The sequence below is a fragment of the Nuphar pumila genome, chromosome 12 (genome assembly GCF_984573655.1).
Source record: "Nuphar pumila chromosome 12, dmNupPumi1.hap1.1, whole genome shotgun sequence".
In the NCBI taxonomy this organism is placed as follows: Eukaryota; Viridiplantae; Streptophyta; class Magnoliopsida; order Nymphaeales; family Nymphaeaceae; genus Nuphar; species Nuphar pumila.
This window is the reverse complement of record NC_143260.1, coordinates 94,080,596-94,094,387: the sequence shown is the minus strand read 5'-3', so window position 1 is coordinate 94,094,387 and position 13,792 is coordinate 94,080,596. Positions and strand designations below refer to the sequence as shown.

General features: G+C 39.7%; 1 pseudogene; it reads left to right on the top strand.

The window, feature by feature from the left end:
- The first annotated feature begins 8,722 nt into the window (after positions 1-8,722).
- On the top strand, positions 8,723-11,252 carry LOC149821207 (ABC transporter G family member 6 pseudogene; annotated as a pseudogene).
- The last annotated feature ends 2,540 nt before the right edge of the window (positions 11,253-13,792 follow it).

The window sequence follows — 13,792 nt, the reverse complement described above, 5'->3', positions numbered from 1 at the left end:
GATCAAGCCTATTTATATGAAACATAAAATGTTTGATTTTTATAAATTGTTTAATTTTCTTCTAATTCTAGACATAAAATAGGAAAATTTTGATTTTGTCTTAAAAAGAAATATTTTAGAGAATTAAATAAGATTTTCAATGTATTAACAATCACTAAATTTGGATATATGATTGCAAAGTTAATTATGGCTTCCTTAAGTTAACTATTTTATGTGCTATGTGATTTCGTGTTACGATCCAACCCAAAATATATGTATATGATCTAAGCACAAATTTGAATAAAGTCTTTACATAAATTAATAATAACATCAAGAAAGAAAGAGAGAAATATATCTTTCACCATCTTAAGCTCGTAAATCCATGTTGAATGAAAAAGAAAAAAAAAGCACAAAGCTAGATCAACTTACTTTAACTTGAACCACCATAAAAAAAAAATTGAACTCAAGCTTTTGTGTCCACCCTAGGTTTAGGAGTACACCAAATGGAGCAAACTTGGGCCTACCTCTTGGCTATATGGCATATGTCTACCTAGAAGGATTTCTCCATTGCTCTTTCCTAAAATGAGACCCTCTATTTAGAGTATGGGGACTCCAATCACCTATTAAGAAAACAAAGTTTCAGTGGATGCCAACCTCCAACCACACTTTATTAATTGATGAAACCATTCATTGTTAGGTAATTTTTTAGATAAAATAAAACTATAAAAGTTATACAGATTTTAGGGATACCAAAAACAAAATTTAATAAACACTATAATTCTAAATATGTCCCCAAAACAAAATTTATAAAAAACCCTTTTTGGCAAATCACAACTTTCACTCAATATGTACAATATATTAACTGAGAGCACATTGAAAGACATACTAGAGGTCTAACCTTAATATAATGTGATCATGCTAGTTACCATTACGAGCATTACAAAAGTTGTGCTCACTCAGTACATAGACATACAGTACCAATATATGACACATTGATTGTCCAAGATCAAGGTTCATATAGTTAATTCTATCGTGATAGCTACTAACAAGTATGATTATCAACTATTGCCTCTCAATAGGAATACCTACTATAGACACCTAAATTTTGATTGAGTCATTTTACATCAGGAGTCGCATACTAAAATTTAGTGTTTTTGGCTCATTTCAAAGCTATTATAACTTTAACTTTATTATTGTTCTTTAAAATAAAATTTTCAAGATTTTTGTTCAAAATTTCAATTAAAATAAATTATCTTTTCTTTTCAATGTGATAAAAATCAAGTCAATATGACATCAGAGTCAAAAGTTGTGACTAAAACAAGGTAACTTATTTCGTAAAAATCATGTTTTTCAAGTAAGTTATACTTTGAGTGATTTGTTACCATCAAAAAATTGAATTTTGTTTTTCACTTAAACTATAAATTAAAGTTGAGGATGTTAACTTACCAACACATCAAATCATGCCTCAATCTAACATTCAAATAGAAAATTATGGCGAAGACGAGCTAATCTGTCATGTCTATTTTAGCCAGTTTTCTAACAACATTAGATTTTGTCGTTAGAAAATTGCTAATGATAATTGGATTATAGTTAGCCATTGTTTTGATGTGTTGTTTGGAAGGTCAAAAATTGATGAATTGTCATTAGCAAATCTCAATGTTTCATTAGCACATCCATGTGTCATTAACAGTATGTGAAGTTAATGGTTTATTCGGTCCTAATTCATGCGTTAATTGGAGATAAGCATGTAGAAGCCTTTTTTCCTATCTTTAAAGCTCAAAACTTACATCCATTGAACCTAGACTACAGCTTGGAGTTTCAAAATACCTATCATGTCTATCTTTTTATCCCAAAAACTTTAGTTTTTAAGCAACATGACTCTGGCCAATCAGAAAGAGACTTTCAAACCTCCAACCAATAGGGTTATGCCATGTCATCGAAAGTTGAATGTGGATCTTTGAATCTCGGATACACAAGAATAAGATTCAAACCTGATAGAAAAACTATAAATATATAAAGATCCCTTCTTCCTAGTTCAACATTTATAATGTAAGTAAAAAAACTCTATCTTATCTACCACCCAACATAGCATCATAGACCCCAGCACCCAAGATCCTTCCACATGCATCCAGTCTAGTTGAGCCAACTTGAGTCTAGTTTAGGTTTAGATCCCTTGTCTCAGCTAGCCTCCTAGAGTATGCACCTAACCGAAGTGCTATCCTAGTTCTATTGCGCTCATCATCGTCGTAAGAAAGAGCTATCAAGCCCGATATGAGATTCGGTTTCTCAACACTTTTTGTTATATTTATTTCATTTATTTTATTATAAAAGTATGATTTTTTTTATAAATATCATATTTATCATGTTTTTGTGTTTTTTTAAGCATTAGTGACATTTTGTACCATCAACCTCATATCTTTTTAGGATCCACATATGAGGTACGACCACTCATAAGTTAAAGTCTGACGTTAAAGAATATGAGCTCCTAGTGTGGTTGATCTTTGCTAAGTGGAGGAGGAAATACCCGCAGCTTGAAAAGCAGACCCCACATCTCTTGTTTTTAATATTCGGGTTTGATTTTTTGATACAAACCCCTTTTCGGATAAAGCCCTCTTTTTGGTTTTCAAAATTTGGGGATCCACAACTATCCCCGCATATATCAAATTATCTAATTGGCAAAGATGCAATGTCAAGTCTACTGCAAGCATGCCTGTAATATTTATGGTCTTTGTCAAGTACTCGAGTGATTTTCCCATATTGGCATCATAAGTAGGTCCATCTCTTGAAAACCTTATCTTCAATAAACCCTACTATAGAGAAGGCATAAGATACATTGCATCACCTTAACTTACTCAAGCATACACCTTTAACCTAGTTTTTGAGACATCAAAAGTAGTGTATACAAAGTTTGCAAGCTGAAGCTTTTTCTCATGCCAGATTGAGACATGCTGATTATCTAATACCAAAGTCTGCATAATCAATCCTTTCTCAAATGTTACTAACGAGTGTGGTTATAAAGCATTCCCTCTCAATAGGGATACATGCCCCCGCTAATATCAAATTGCATAACTGACAAAAAGACAATGTCGAGTCTTCTACAAGCATGTGTGTTGCATGCTCTATAGTCTCTGCTATGTCTTCGGGTGATTCCTTATACTGGCACTGTGAGTAAGTCTATTTCTTGAAGGCATCATTTTCAATAGACCCTATTGCAGAAAAAAAATAAAATACTTTGCATCACCTCAACTTACTTAAGCTTACACTCTTAACCCGATTTGTAAGACATCAAAGGTAGTATATCTAAAAATGTTGAGGCAGGGGTTTTTTCTCGTGACAAATTGATGCAACTTATATAAGTTTCTAGATGAGCTTATCTCGTACCCAAAATGGGTAAACCAATATATGATCTTGCATAAATTATAATGGCATGCAATGCTAAAAGAACAGTTCATTTGATTATCAATGGATTTCATTAAAAGGTAATGGAAGACCATATACAATATCCAATATTTATCATATGATGGAGCGTGGATCAGGAACAACAAAAAAAAACATGCATAGCCCCATCTTGCTTAGTGATACATAATTGATTCATACTGTAAGCTTGAGTGGAATGTGACATGTCACTTTTTTTTTTGGTGCAATCACGTTGCACCACTAAATTCTTTCTTAGGGTTTAAACAAGGAAAATGGTTGCACCACTAAATTCTTTCCAAGGGTTTAAACAAGGAAAAACCGAAGAAACCAACAAAGAAACTAACTAATTGACATGAACAAGTCTTTTTTTTTTTTAGGATAATTAATATGAAAAAGTCATATATAAAGGTGGCTGCTATCTCAAATGCGGCGTGAGAAATATGCCTACCAACTCCCTAATACTACACGTTGATGGTTCTTTCCATCATGACCACCGCCTTCCTTTGAATATAGGACCAAGTTTCAGAAGATATGGGAAAGTTCCAAAATCCCATCTTGAAAGTTAGCGCCACTAATAATCCGTACCACTTACGTATAAGTTACAATTATCCTACTGCATTTCACGCAAAGAAATGGGAAACAAAAAAGCAAAGTCTAAGAAAATTTACGCTGTCAGGACAGCGACCGTAAGTAACAGCGACTGTAAGTAGCTGCCCCAACAGCGACGGTAAGTATGACAGGCAAATCCAGCACGGCTAAGTCACTGTTCCGGTTTCTTCGTGTAAATATATATATAAAAAAAGAAAAGTCTAAGGAGATTAGAGAGAATCCGAGAAAAAATTAAACACAAATTCGAGAGGGTGTTGTGTGTTCTCCCCGGAACACAAATTCGCGTGTTCCGGTGTGCACGGAGGAATATCTTGGGACCCTGTAACCTGCTTCGCACGATTTTAGTGAGCTCAGGGCGCGTTTGTCATGACAAGGAAAAGCCCCAGTAAAAAGATACCCCCTTCCCCATTTTCCAAAAATGATTTCACTAGAAGTATGAATGTGTTTTCCCATGGGAAAACATGGGGATCATATGGTGGTGCACAAAAAAAAATGTGCCACTCCATCTCCTTAAATGACCTGTCCGATTCAGATCGAGAACCAATCAAATCTTTGCAGACTCAGATCTGAACCGGGCAGGCGTCATTCAAGGAGGTGGGGGCGGTATCCGTGGAATGGTGGGAAACAGACCATTTTTCTTATAGGAAAAACAGGCTTTCTTTGAGTTGAAACAAACGTGCCCTTAATTATTCCTATTATGAAGGAGGTTTGACCCACCTCTGTTGCTTCCTTTTCTGATAGGATTCAGAAGAAGAATTAGTGGTCATGGTTCCCAATTTCTTGCTTATCACCTCATCTTTCTATACTGTGGTGGGGTGGAATCAGATGGGGCCTTAGACTTTTAGGGTGCGTTTGTGTATCACGGAATGTGGATTGTTTTTTTGCGGAAACAGGAGAGGCCGATTTCATTTTCCACGGGAGTGGGTGCCGCTGCACGCAATTCCGTGGCATTGTTATCGACTCAAACATTCACTGAGTAAGGCTCCCTTTTAATCAGTCAGCTATTGACCCCCCACAAGCTGATGGGAACGGGCTAGTGTTGTCACGTGTACCGTGGGCACGGTCTTTTCTGTCCACCATCACAGACACAAGTGTCTGGTTTGGTCCATCGGTTATATCTAGTTATTCACTCTTTGCTGTTTAGGTGTTGTACACTGGGTGAACATGTGGGACACCAGAGTCCGGACCACAAGAAAGTGGGGGAAAATACACACTTACGTGAATAACCTTACCATCCATGACACATGTCTCTCTACCATTGGTTGTGTTTTGCCTGACCACAAGAAAGTGGGGTCCACGTACAAATTGGTTTGGATTCCTAGAAAATGAGGTTGTTCCTTCTCCTTTTAAAACGTGGGCGGTGGGGACGGTGCCCTAACTTCCACCTAATTCAGATACATCTCCTTCCCATAGTGACAAATATCGCAAGATTTTCTAAAAAACTCGCGATAATATGGTGAGAAATTTCATGAAAGTTTAAAACGGCAATTTCTCGCGAGATTTTCAAAATATCACAAGATTTATGAACAAAACATAAATACCGTGATTTGAACGCGATATTTACATTTTAAACGGCTATTTATCGTGAAAAAAAAATCGTGTATTTTTATTTTTAAATATTTTTTATTAATATTTTCTTATAAAAAATATTTTTTTATATTTTTTAATTACATTTTTTATATGAGATCTTCAAAAAGCGAGAATATGTGAGAATGTTAGATAAAGCAGTCGAGAACCTCAGATTTTGGAGTGGGTCCCCTGCCACATCGACTCTGTCCCATGCCACATCAGATCTTGTGATCCAGCTCAAATGCAACCTCAATTTCCCACTCATACCCCATTTTTTTCTTCACTCCAAAATAAACTATTACTGAAATGACCTTCTGACCTTTGAAATAAATGGTCACAACCCAAGCCCCCCTTGTTTGCTTCAGCATTGAGTTTTTCCTTCCTATCAAATTCAGAAATGCTGGAAGAAAAGAAAGAAAGTGCACCTAAATGAGCATATTTATTTAAAAGGCTTTTCTGCTTCTTCTTTTTTTGAAAGGAAAGCTGGGGTTAGGCATACCCTACAGGGTTTCATTAAGCAGAACAATCAATACAAGTGACTATATTTGATCCCTGAATGTAGGGGTGTCAACAGGTTGGGTTTACCCAGACCCAACCCGAATCAAACCCTATATTGTCCGGGTATAGTGATAAATAAGAAGACCCGATTAAGACCTGGGTCTCTACCCAAAGGTCCGATTAATACATGGGGTTTAATTTGTGAAATTTTATATCAGACCCGGACCTGACCCGAGTTCCGATTAATTAAGACCTGCCAATTTTCAATGTACAAATGATTAAATATATGGTTTTATCGGGTCTGGTTCATATAGTTCTTATCGGGTCCGGGTATGGTTTTTCTTAACTTTTCTATTATTTAAAAGGCTTTTCTGGTTAGGGTAAACTGAATCCAAATTTGATAAGAGAGAGAATCGCGTCATTGTCATAGGTGCCTTGGATGCCGTTCATCTTAAAAGTGACCGACACCGATCAAAACAGTGAATAAGCTCATTGTGAGCCGTTCATTTTTAAACCATTCTGATATTGTCAATCCGAAATACGAAAAACATAAAAAAAAAAAGTGGGGCCAGTCCAAGTGATGAGCATCTCATTCGTACAGGTTTCGGATGCCGTTCATCTTGAGATCAATGGCATCCATAAGTGCTCTGATGGAATACAGTGAGAGCACACTCCCACCTCATCATCCCAGCTCATTTGATAATATGATGATATAAGCATGTTGCAGGGAGACTTTGAAATGCTAAAAGAATAGAAGAAAAAGGATGTGGAGCCGATAAAAATCTACAAGTAACAAATTTAACTTTAAATGTTCTATTTTTGCAGAGATTAATTTCTAACATCTGATCCCAAACCAAACCACTTGCATCCTTTAACTAGGTTGAGAGGTCACAACAAGTGCATGCAATCGCGTTTCACAAAAAAAAAGGGATGCACCTCTTGATTGGGCAGCATGAAAGATAGCGTGTAAGTGGTTAAAACCAAATGTTCAGCTAATTGAGTGTTTGATAAAAGGATTCAAATTCTGATGGTAATAATTAAGCTCATACCAGATCTTTCTTTCTTTCTTTCTTTCTTTTCTTTTCTTTTTACATATTGCTGGATTCGGATATCCATCAAATTCAAAAATTTCTCGAATTTGGTAGCAAAAAACCAAAACCATATCAGCATCCGATTACAACACACAATTTTTCATCAAATTCTTTTATTTAAAAAAAAAATCTGATCGTACAGGTGTGTTCTATATGATACTAACGATCTGATCAAATGTTACTAACGATTTGATCAATTTTCAAGAAAATATGTGAAAATGCGATTCTATTCAAATCGACCGATTTCTAACAATTATTTGAAAGCTTCCTGTAAGACTGATCCGCGTCGTGAAGAGCACACCGATCAGATGAGGGCGGATCGGTACAATGTGATTGCACACTTCCAGTGTGCTGCCGCACCTGATCACCCTCCATCTAGTGTTGGGCCCTACAACTGAATCATGTGTTGAGGCAAACTTTTGATGAGGGGGTCATGTAATTGGCTAGTGTCACATAGCCATGTCTCTTAGCCGTTCCTTTGATCTCAACTCAACTTTTGATAATTGATCAATGCAGGACAACCTAGATCACGTTGGATGATGGGCCTGTTTGACTGCACCATTAACTTCCGATAAATTTAAAGTGCTAGCTTGTCCATGGTTAGCAGTGTGCAACATGGCATAAATTTGTTAATATATAGGGTTTAAATTTGGTTTTATTAGTTTATAAAATGAGATCAAGAAAGGGACATACAGACGGGTTTATATTTGGTACTACTAGTGAAGGTACATAACTATTAAGTATTAAATCGTAGATGCAGGCTGTATCTACTCAATCTTACCACATATATACATTCATTGAGCATGGTTCCTTTGTTAAGGATCAAGACTTGGATCATGTTAAAGTAAAAATGTGATATTTTAAGTCGTGAAACTTTGGTACATTGTGGGCCATTGATTTTTTGCAGACTTTGAAAAAACTGTTTATATGCCATAAATCATATCATTCAAAATCTGCTACCTACTAACCAAATATTATATTCTAGATCAAATTCATAAGGTTTCATCTATAAAAAATAATAATAAAGAATATGAAAATGGTGCTTTCTATTCAATAGTGTTTTTACCCTCTGTAGGCTGTTGATTTTTAAAGCCCTTGAAAACCCTATTTACATGTCATAATCACATTATTCAAAATCATTTTCTACTGAACAAATATGGTAATTCACATCCATAAGGTTCGATCTAAAAAAAATAAAAAAAATGAAACTAAGGTGATATTTAGTTATTTACTCAATAATTTTGCATTTTCTTTAGTATCTAATACTTACCTCAAAAATAAATAAATAAATAAATAAATAATATATATATAAGAGTTTTTCTTTATAAATATAATTTTTTTGTGAAAAATGATGAGTGTTTTTTTTTTTTTACCTTTTTTTACAATAAACCAGATTGATGACGAACGGGGCCATATCATCATCGGTTGCGGTGGCTTCCGTGCGAGCTTGAACGTTGAAAAGTTGGAAGCTTCAAAGTGACTCCCCTATTAGTTCATGTTCCTTCTCTGTTTCAATTCTTCTTGGACAAGTATAGTATAAATACGACCCATCCCCTCCCTCCGCTCTACCATTTGCATCAAGATGAATCCTTTGCTGTTCTCCGGCCAAAATGACGACGTAGGTGGCGACCTCGAGGCTCCCACCGGCATCGGAAGCAGCCATCACGAGGGCCCGACGTTTGGCGAGAACCTCCAGCACGTCGGGGATGCCTGCGCTAGCAAAACCCTAACAGAAAACTCGCCGGACCAGCGTGTCCTCCAGATGGAGGAGTACGTGCAGGCAGTCCCGTTCGTTCTGTCCTTCACCGATCTGACCTACAGCGTCCGCATCCGGCAGAGGATGCTGGCCGGAGGATTCCCGAAGACTCTGCCATCGGAATCCGTCGAGGCGGTAGTCAAGTTCTCGGAGACGAGGACTCTCCTGAACGGGATATCCGGCGAGGCGAGGGACGGGGAGATCCTGGCGGTGCTTGGCGCGAGCGGCTCGGGGAAGTCGACCCTCATCGACGCCCTGGCGAACAGGATCACGAGGGAGAGCCTGAAGGGCGCTGTGACGCTCAACGGAGAGGCGGTCGACGGGCGGCTCATGCGGTCCGTTTCGGCCTACGTGAGGCAGGACGACCTCCTCTTCCCGATGCTCACCGTCGAGGAGACACTCTCCTTCTCCGCTGAGTTCAGGCTCCCTCGTACCCTGTCCAAGGCCAAGAAGCGCGCCCGGGTACAGGCCCTCATTGATCAACTGGGCTTGCGCCGAGCAGCCAAGACTATCATCGGCGACGAGGGCCACCGGGGCGTCTCGGGCGGAGAGAGGCGTCGGGTCTCTATCGGTATCGACATCATTCACGACCCGATCCTCCTTTTCCTCGACGAGCCCACCTCCGGGCTCGACTCCACCAGCGCCTTCATGGTGGTGAAGGTCCTCCAGAGGATCGCCCGCACCGGCAGCATTGTCATCATGTCCATCCACCAGCCGAGCTACCGGATCGTCGGCCTCCTCGACCGCATGATCTTCCTCTCTCGCGGAAGCACTGTCTACAGCGGCACTCCGGCCAACCTCCCAACCTTTTTGGCGGCGTTCGGCCACCCGGTGCCGGAAAATGAGAACCCGACTGAATTCGCCCTCGACCTCATCCGCGAGCTCGAGGTGACTCCAGGAGGGATCAAGGGCCTAGCCGATTTTCACAACTCCTCGAAGGCCACCTGGTCTGTTCGATCGCCGCTCCCCGACCAGCAGGGTCTGACGCTCAAGGATGCCATCAGAGCGAGCATCTCGCGCGGGAAGCTCTTCTCCGGAAGCACAGCAGATAGCGGGCTGAGCTTGCGGAGCTCGGATTCGATGCCGGAGTTCGCGAACCCGTTCTGGAAGGAAACGGCTATCCTCACGAAGAGGTCCGTGACGAACACTCGCCGGATGCCAGAACTCTTCTTCATGCGCCTCGCGGTGGTGATGGTCACCGGGTTCATCCTCGCGACCATCTTCTGGCGACTCGACAACTCGCCCAAGGGAGTTCAGGAACGGCTCGGCTTCTTCGCGTTTGCCATGTCCACGACATTCTACACCTGTGCGGACGGGCTCCCGGTGTTCCTGCAGGAGCGGTACATCTTCATGAGGGAGACCGCCTACAACGCCTACCGCCGCTCCTCTTACGTCCTGTCCAACATCATCGCCACCACCCCTCCCTTGGTCCTCCTCTCCCTCGCCTTCGCGGCCATCACCTTCTGGTCCGTGGGGCTCGCCGGCGGCGCCGAGGCCTTCCTCTATTTCTTCGCCATAACATTCGCCTCCTTCTGGGCCGGCAGTGGGTTCGTCACCTTCATCTCCGGCGTCATCTCACACGTCATGCTAGGCTACACTGTGGTGGTCGCCGTCCTAGCCTACTTCCTCCTCTTCAGTGGTTTCTTCATCAACCGAGATCGGATCCCGTCCTACTGGATATGGTTCCACTACCTCTCTCTGGTGAAGTATCCCTACGAGGGGGTGCTGCAGAACGAGTTCAACCACCCGTCAAGGTGCTTCTCGACTGGGGCACAGATGTTTGACAACACACCGTTGAAAGGCCTGAGCGACGACATGAAAGCCAGGTTGCTCAAGGCGCTCAGTGGATCTCTGGATTTGAACGTGACGATGACTACGTGCGTGACGACGGGGGCGAACATACTCAAGGATCAAAGCATCACGCAACTGCGCAAGTGGGACTGCTTCTGGGTGACCGTGGCATGGGGGTTCTTGTTCAGGCTGCTGTTCTACGTCGCCTTGTTGCTTGGTAGCAAGAACAAGCGTAGGTGAGCAGCAGTGGAGGCCGGCCATGGCGGTCGATGCTAGTGGTGGTGTTGTTTTGTTCGTTTTTTTTTTTCAAAGTTAAATTTGTTTTTTGTTTTCTTTTTTATAATTTGAATTGTGATGGGTTGACGGGTGGAAGAAACAGAATGAACGTAGGGTTTGTGATGTAATGCAAGTATATATATAGATGTGAAGAATACATAATCATATATACCTGAATTATTATTTTTTGTTTCCTTCAACTCTCTTGAGGTTTTTAGTCGTTTAGTAGTAATTGCATGAAATAAGAAAAATTAAGTTTTCCTCTTTGTGGAATTTGAATTCCATTGGAATTGAGACAAGTGTTGTTTTGAGCACTGGCGTATGGAAATATTCAGCCCGAAAGAAACCAATTCTGCTAACGATAAAATGAGATGTCCACAATCAAAGAAGTTGCTGGCTGGATTAGAAGGTTTGTATTTTTGGTAAATCATGGTAATTTACCATGATAAGAAGATAAAGAAAATTAGTAAGTTAACATGAAAAAGATTGGTAAGTTGACAAGGTAATTGGAAACTTATCAAAGAGATGAGACCAGATCAGCTGAATAAGGCTAACGTAGAATCAAATTGAAAAGCATCCTAATGAGGCCAAGTCGACATTTCTGGATTTGTGTGTGTAATGAACGTTTTGTAACAATTTTCTTTATTTTTTTTGGTTGTTTATAATCCCACAAAATATGGGATCATTCCAAGGATGTAAATATGCGACGGTTTTTTAATCTTGAACGAAGCCTTTCCAAGTGATTGAGTTTTACAAGTATATGAAACTACTTTCCCACTTGGGAAATAACCTGGAAACTCTCCCGATAACTCCGGAAAGGATAAGAATCCAGAGACTTTGAAAAGGAAGATTTTCTCTTGTTTTTTCCCGTCTCACTATGGCTCCATTTTATTCGTATTCACTGCACCAATAAACTTTTGGTACGTTAGTATGGTATATTGTATATTCACATGCATGGAGGGTAATAATTTACTTGGGGGTTGAGTGATGGTTCATCATGCGTGTAAATGGCCGTTTGGTTAGATGGAATTGGGTGAGGTTGGTCAATAGAGAAGTGCTTTGTAGATAAATATTAGGCTGGTGAGGGATGAAGATGTTTACGTGCGTTGGGCCAGCTAACCATAACCTGTACGTACATGCATGACCAACGACGTTGGTGGTAATTCTTAACACGAAAGGTCTCGCGTTGGTGTTCTTCCGAAGGATTGGACCTCACCTTTTTCTTTCTTCCTTGGCAACTTAATTAATTATAACACAAGAACAGGAAAAACCAAGAATGATGATTACCATTTTTTTTCCTTGGATTTTGTCATCTTTCTTAAGAAACGCAACGGTGAGGTTCAGGTTGAGGAGAGTCCGGATCGGGTGCAACATGATTGCACAAAAAATTGTGGATTAAGCACCCGATCGCCCACCATTACCAAGATGGAGAGTGATCAGGTGCTTAAATGCACATATATTTGTGCAATCATATTGCACCTGATCTTTTCACGGTTGAGAAAGTATTTCAATGTCTCTAGTCTCTTTTTGGTAAGTAATAAATTACAAAGAAAAAGCCAGTCTACCGAAAACGCAACGCTTCCCCTAAAAGGGTGAAGCGTGGGGAGTTTGCTTTCCATTTAGTAGGGGAAGCTTTCTTCTCATTTGTGGTAAGCACATTTCTCGCTAGCTTTTCTTTTGTTCCTTAATCACTTTCTCTTCGTTTTCCTTTCGCTTTCATCTTGTTTTTCGTGTTTTTCATGTTAGTATTTATTTTTTTTTCGCTTCTCACTCGTTTCACCCTTCATGTTCGCTTCTCACACGTCTTCCACAATTGCTTTCAAAACAAATCTTGATTCCTGATAACTATAGTTCCTGTATCCAATTGGCTTCCTGATAACTATAGCCAAGCCTATTTTACAAGCTGAACATGAGCCAAGCCACGAGCTCGTCAGGTTGTTCCACAGCTAGCCCTATTCACACCCCTTACAAAATCAGCAGGTTCGTTTGGGATTCAGTTGTATCGGGCCAAATTGGTCTGATACAGCTGAATTGGATCGAGTTGAATCGACATTTGGTTTTTCTCTTCTTTATTATATAAGTTTGATTTTTGAATTTTTAGAAAAAATATTATTTTCTTCAATATTTTATTATTTTAAATAGACTTATTCAAAACGATTAATTTGGTCTTTTTTTCAAAAATATTATAAACATTTCAAGAAATCTGAGAAATCTAAATAGAGTATCGATTCCATAATTTCCATTATTAAAAAAAAAAAACTAAGGTTGTAGCTCTAGGGTGCATTTAGTTTATGCTCTTATCATTTGGTATGATATACCATGAGAGATGTATGATCTAATGAGACCACCACTAACATTTTGGTAAAAGGAACAAATTCCTTTGTGACCTCTATGACTTGTTTTCTATGCTTCTTCCAAATTATTGCAAGGCTAAGTTTCAAGTTTCTATGTTTTAATAATTCAAACATAGTGTTTGTTTGAAAAATAAATCTCGAGGTCATTTTAGTCATTTTTTTTACTAAACAACAGCCAATTAAGCCATTTTACGAAGCAGGTTATATGTTCCCCCACCCGAACAGGGCAGTTAGCTACATCTCATGTTCGGGGGTCCCGAAGAGCACCACGTATGTAAGCATGTGCATCTCGTATACCCATGTTTGTCAGCATTAATTAGCGTTGGAGTTTGATGCGATTGCAAAGACTTAAGTACCCTCTCCTCCATTGGTGCCAAAAAAATGACGATTCTTGAAAAGGAGTGGTTGTAAAGACTTAAGTGCCCCGAAGATGCTTATTTAAGACCCAGTCT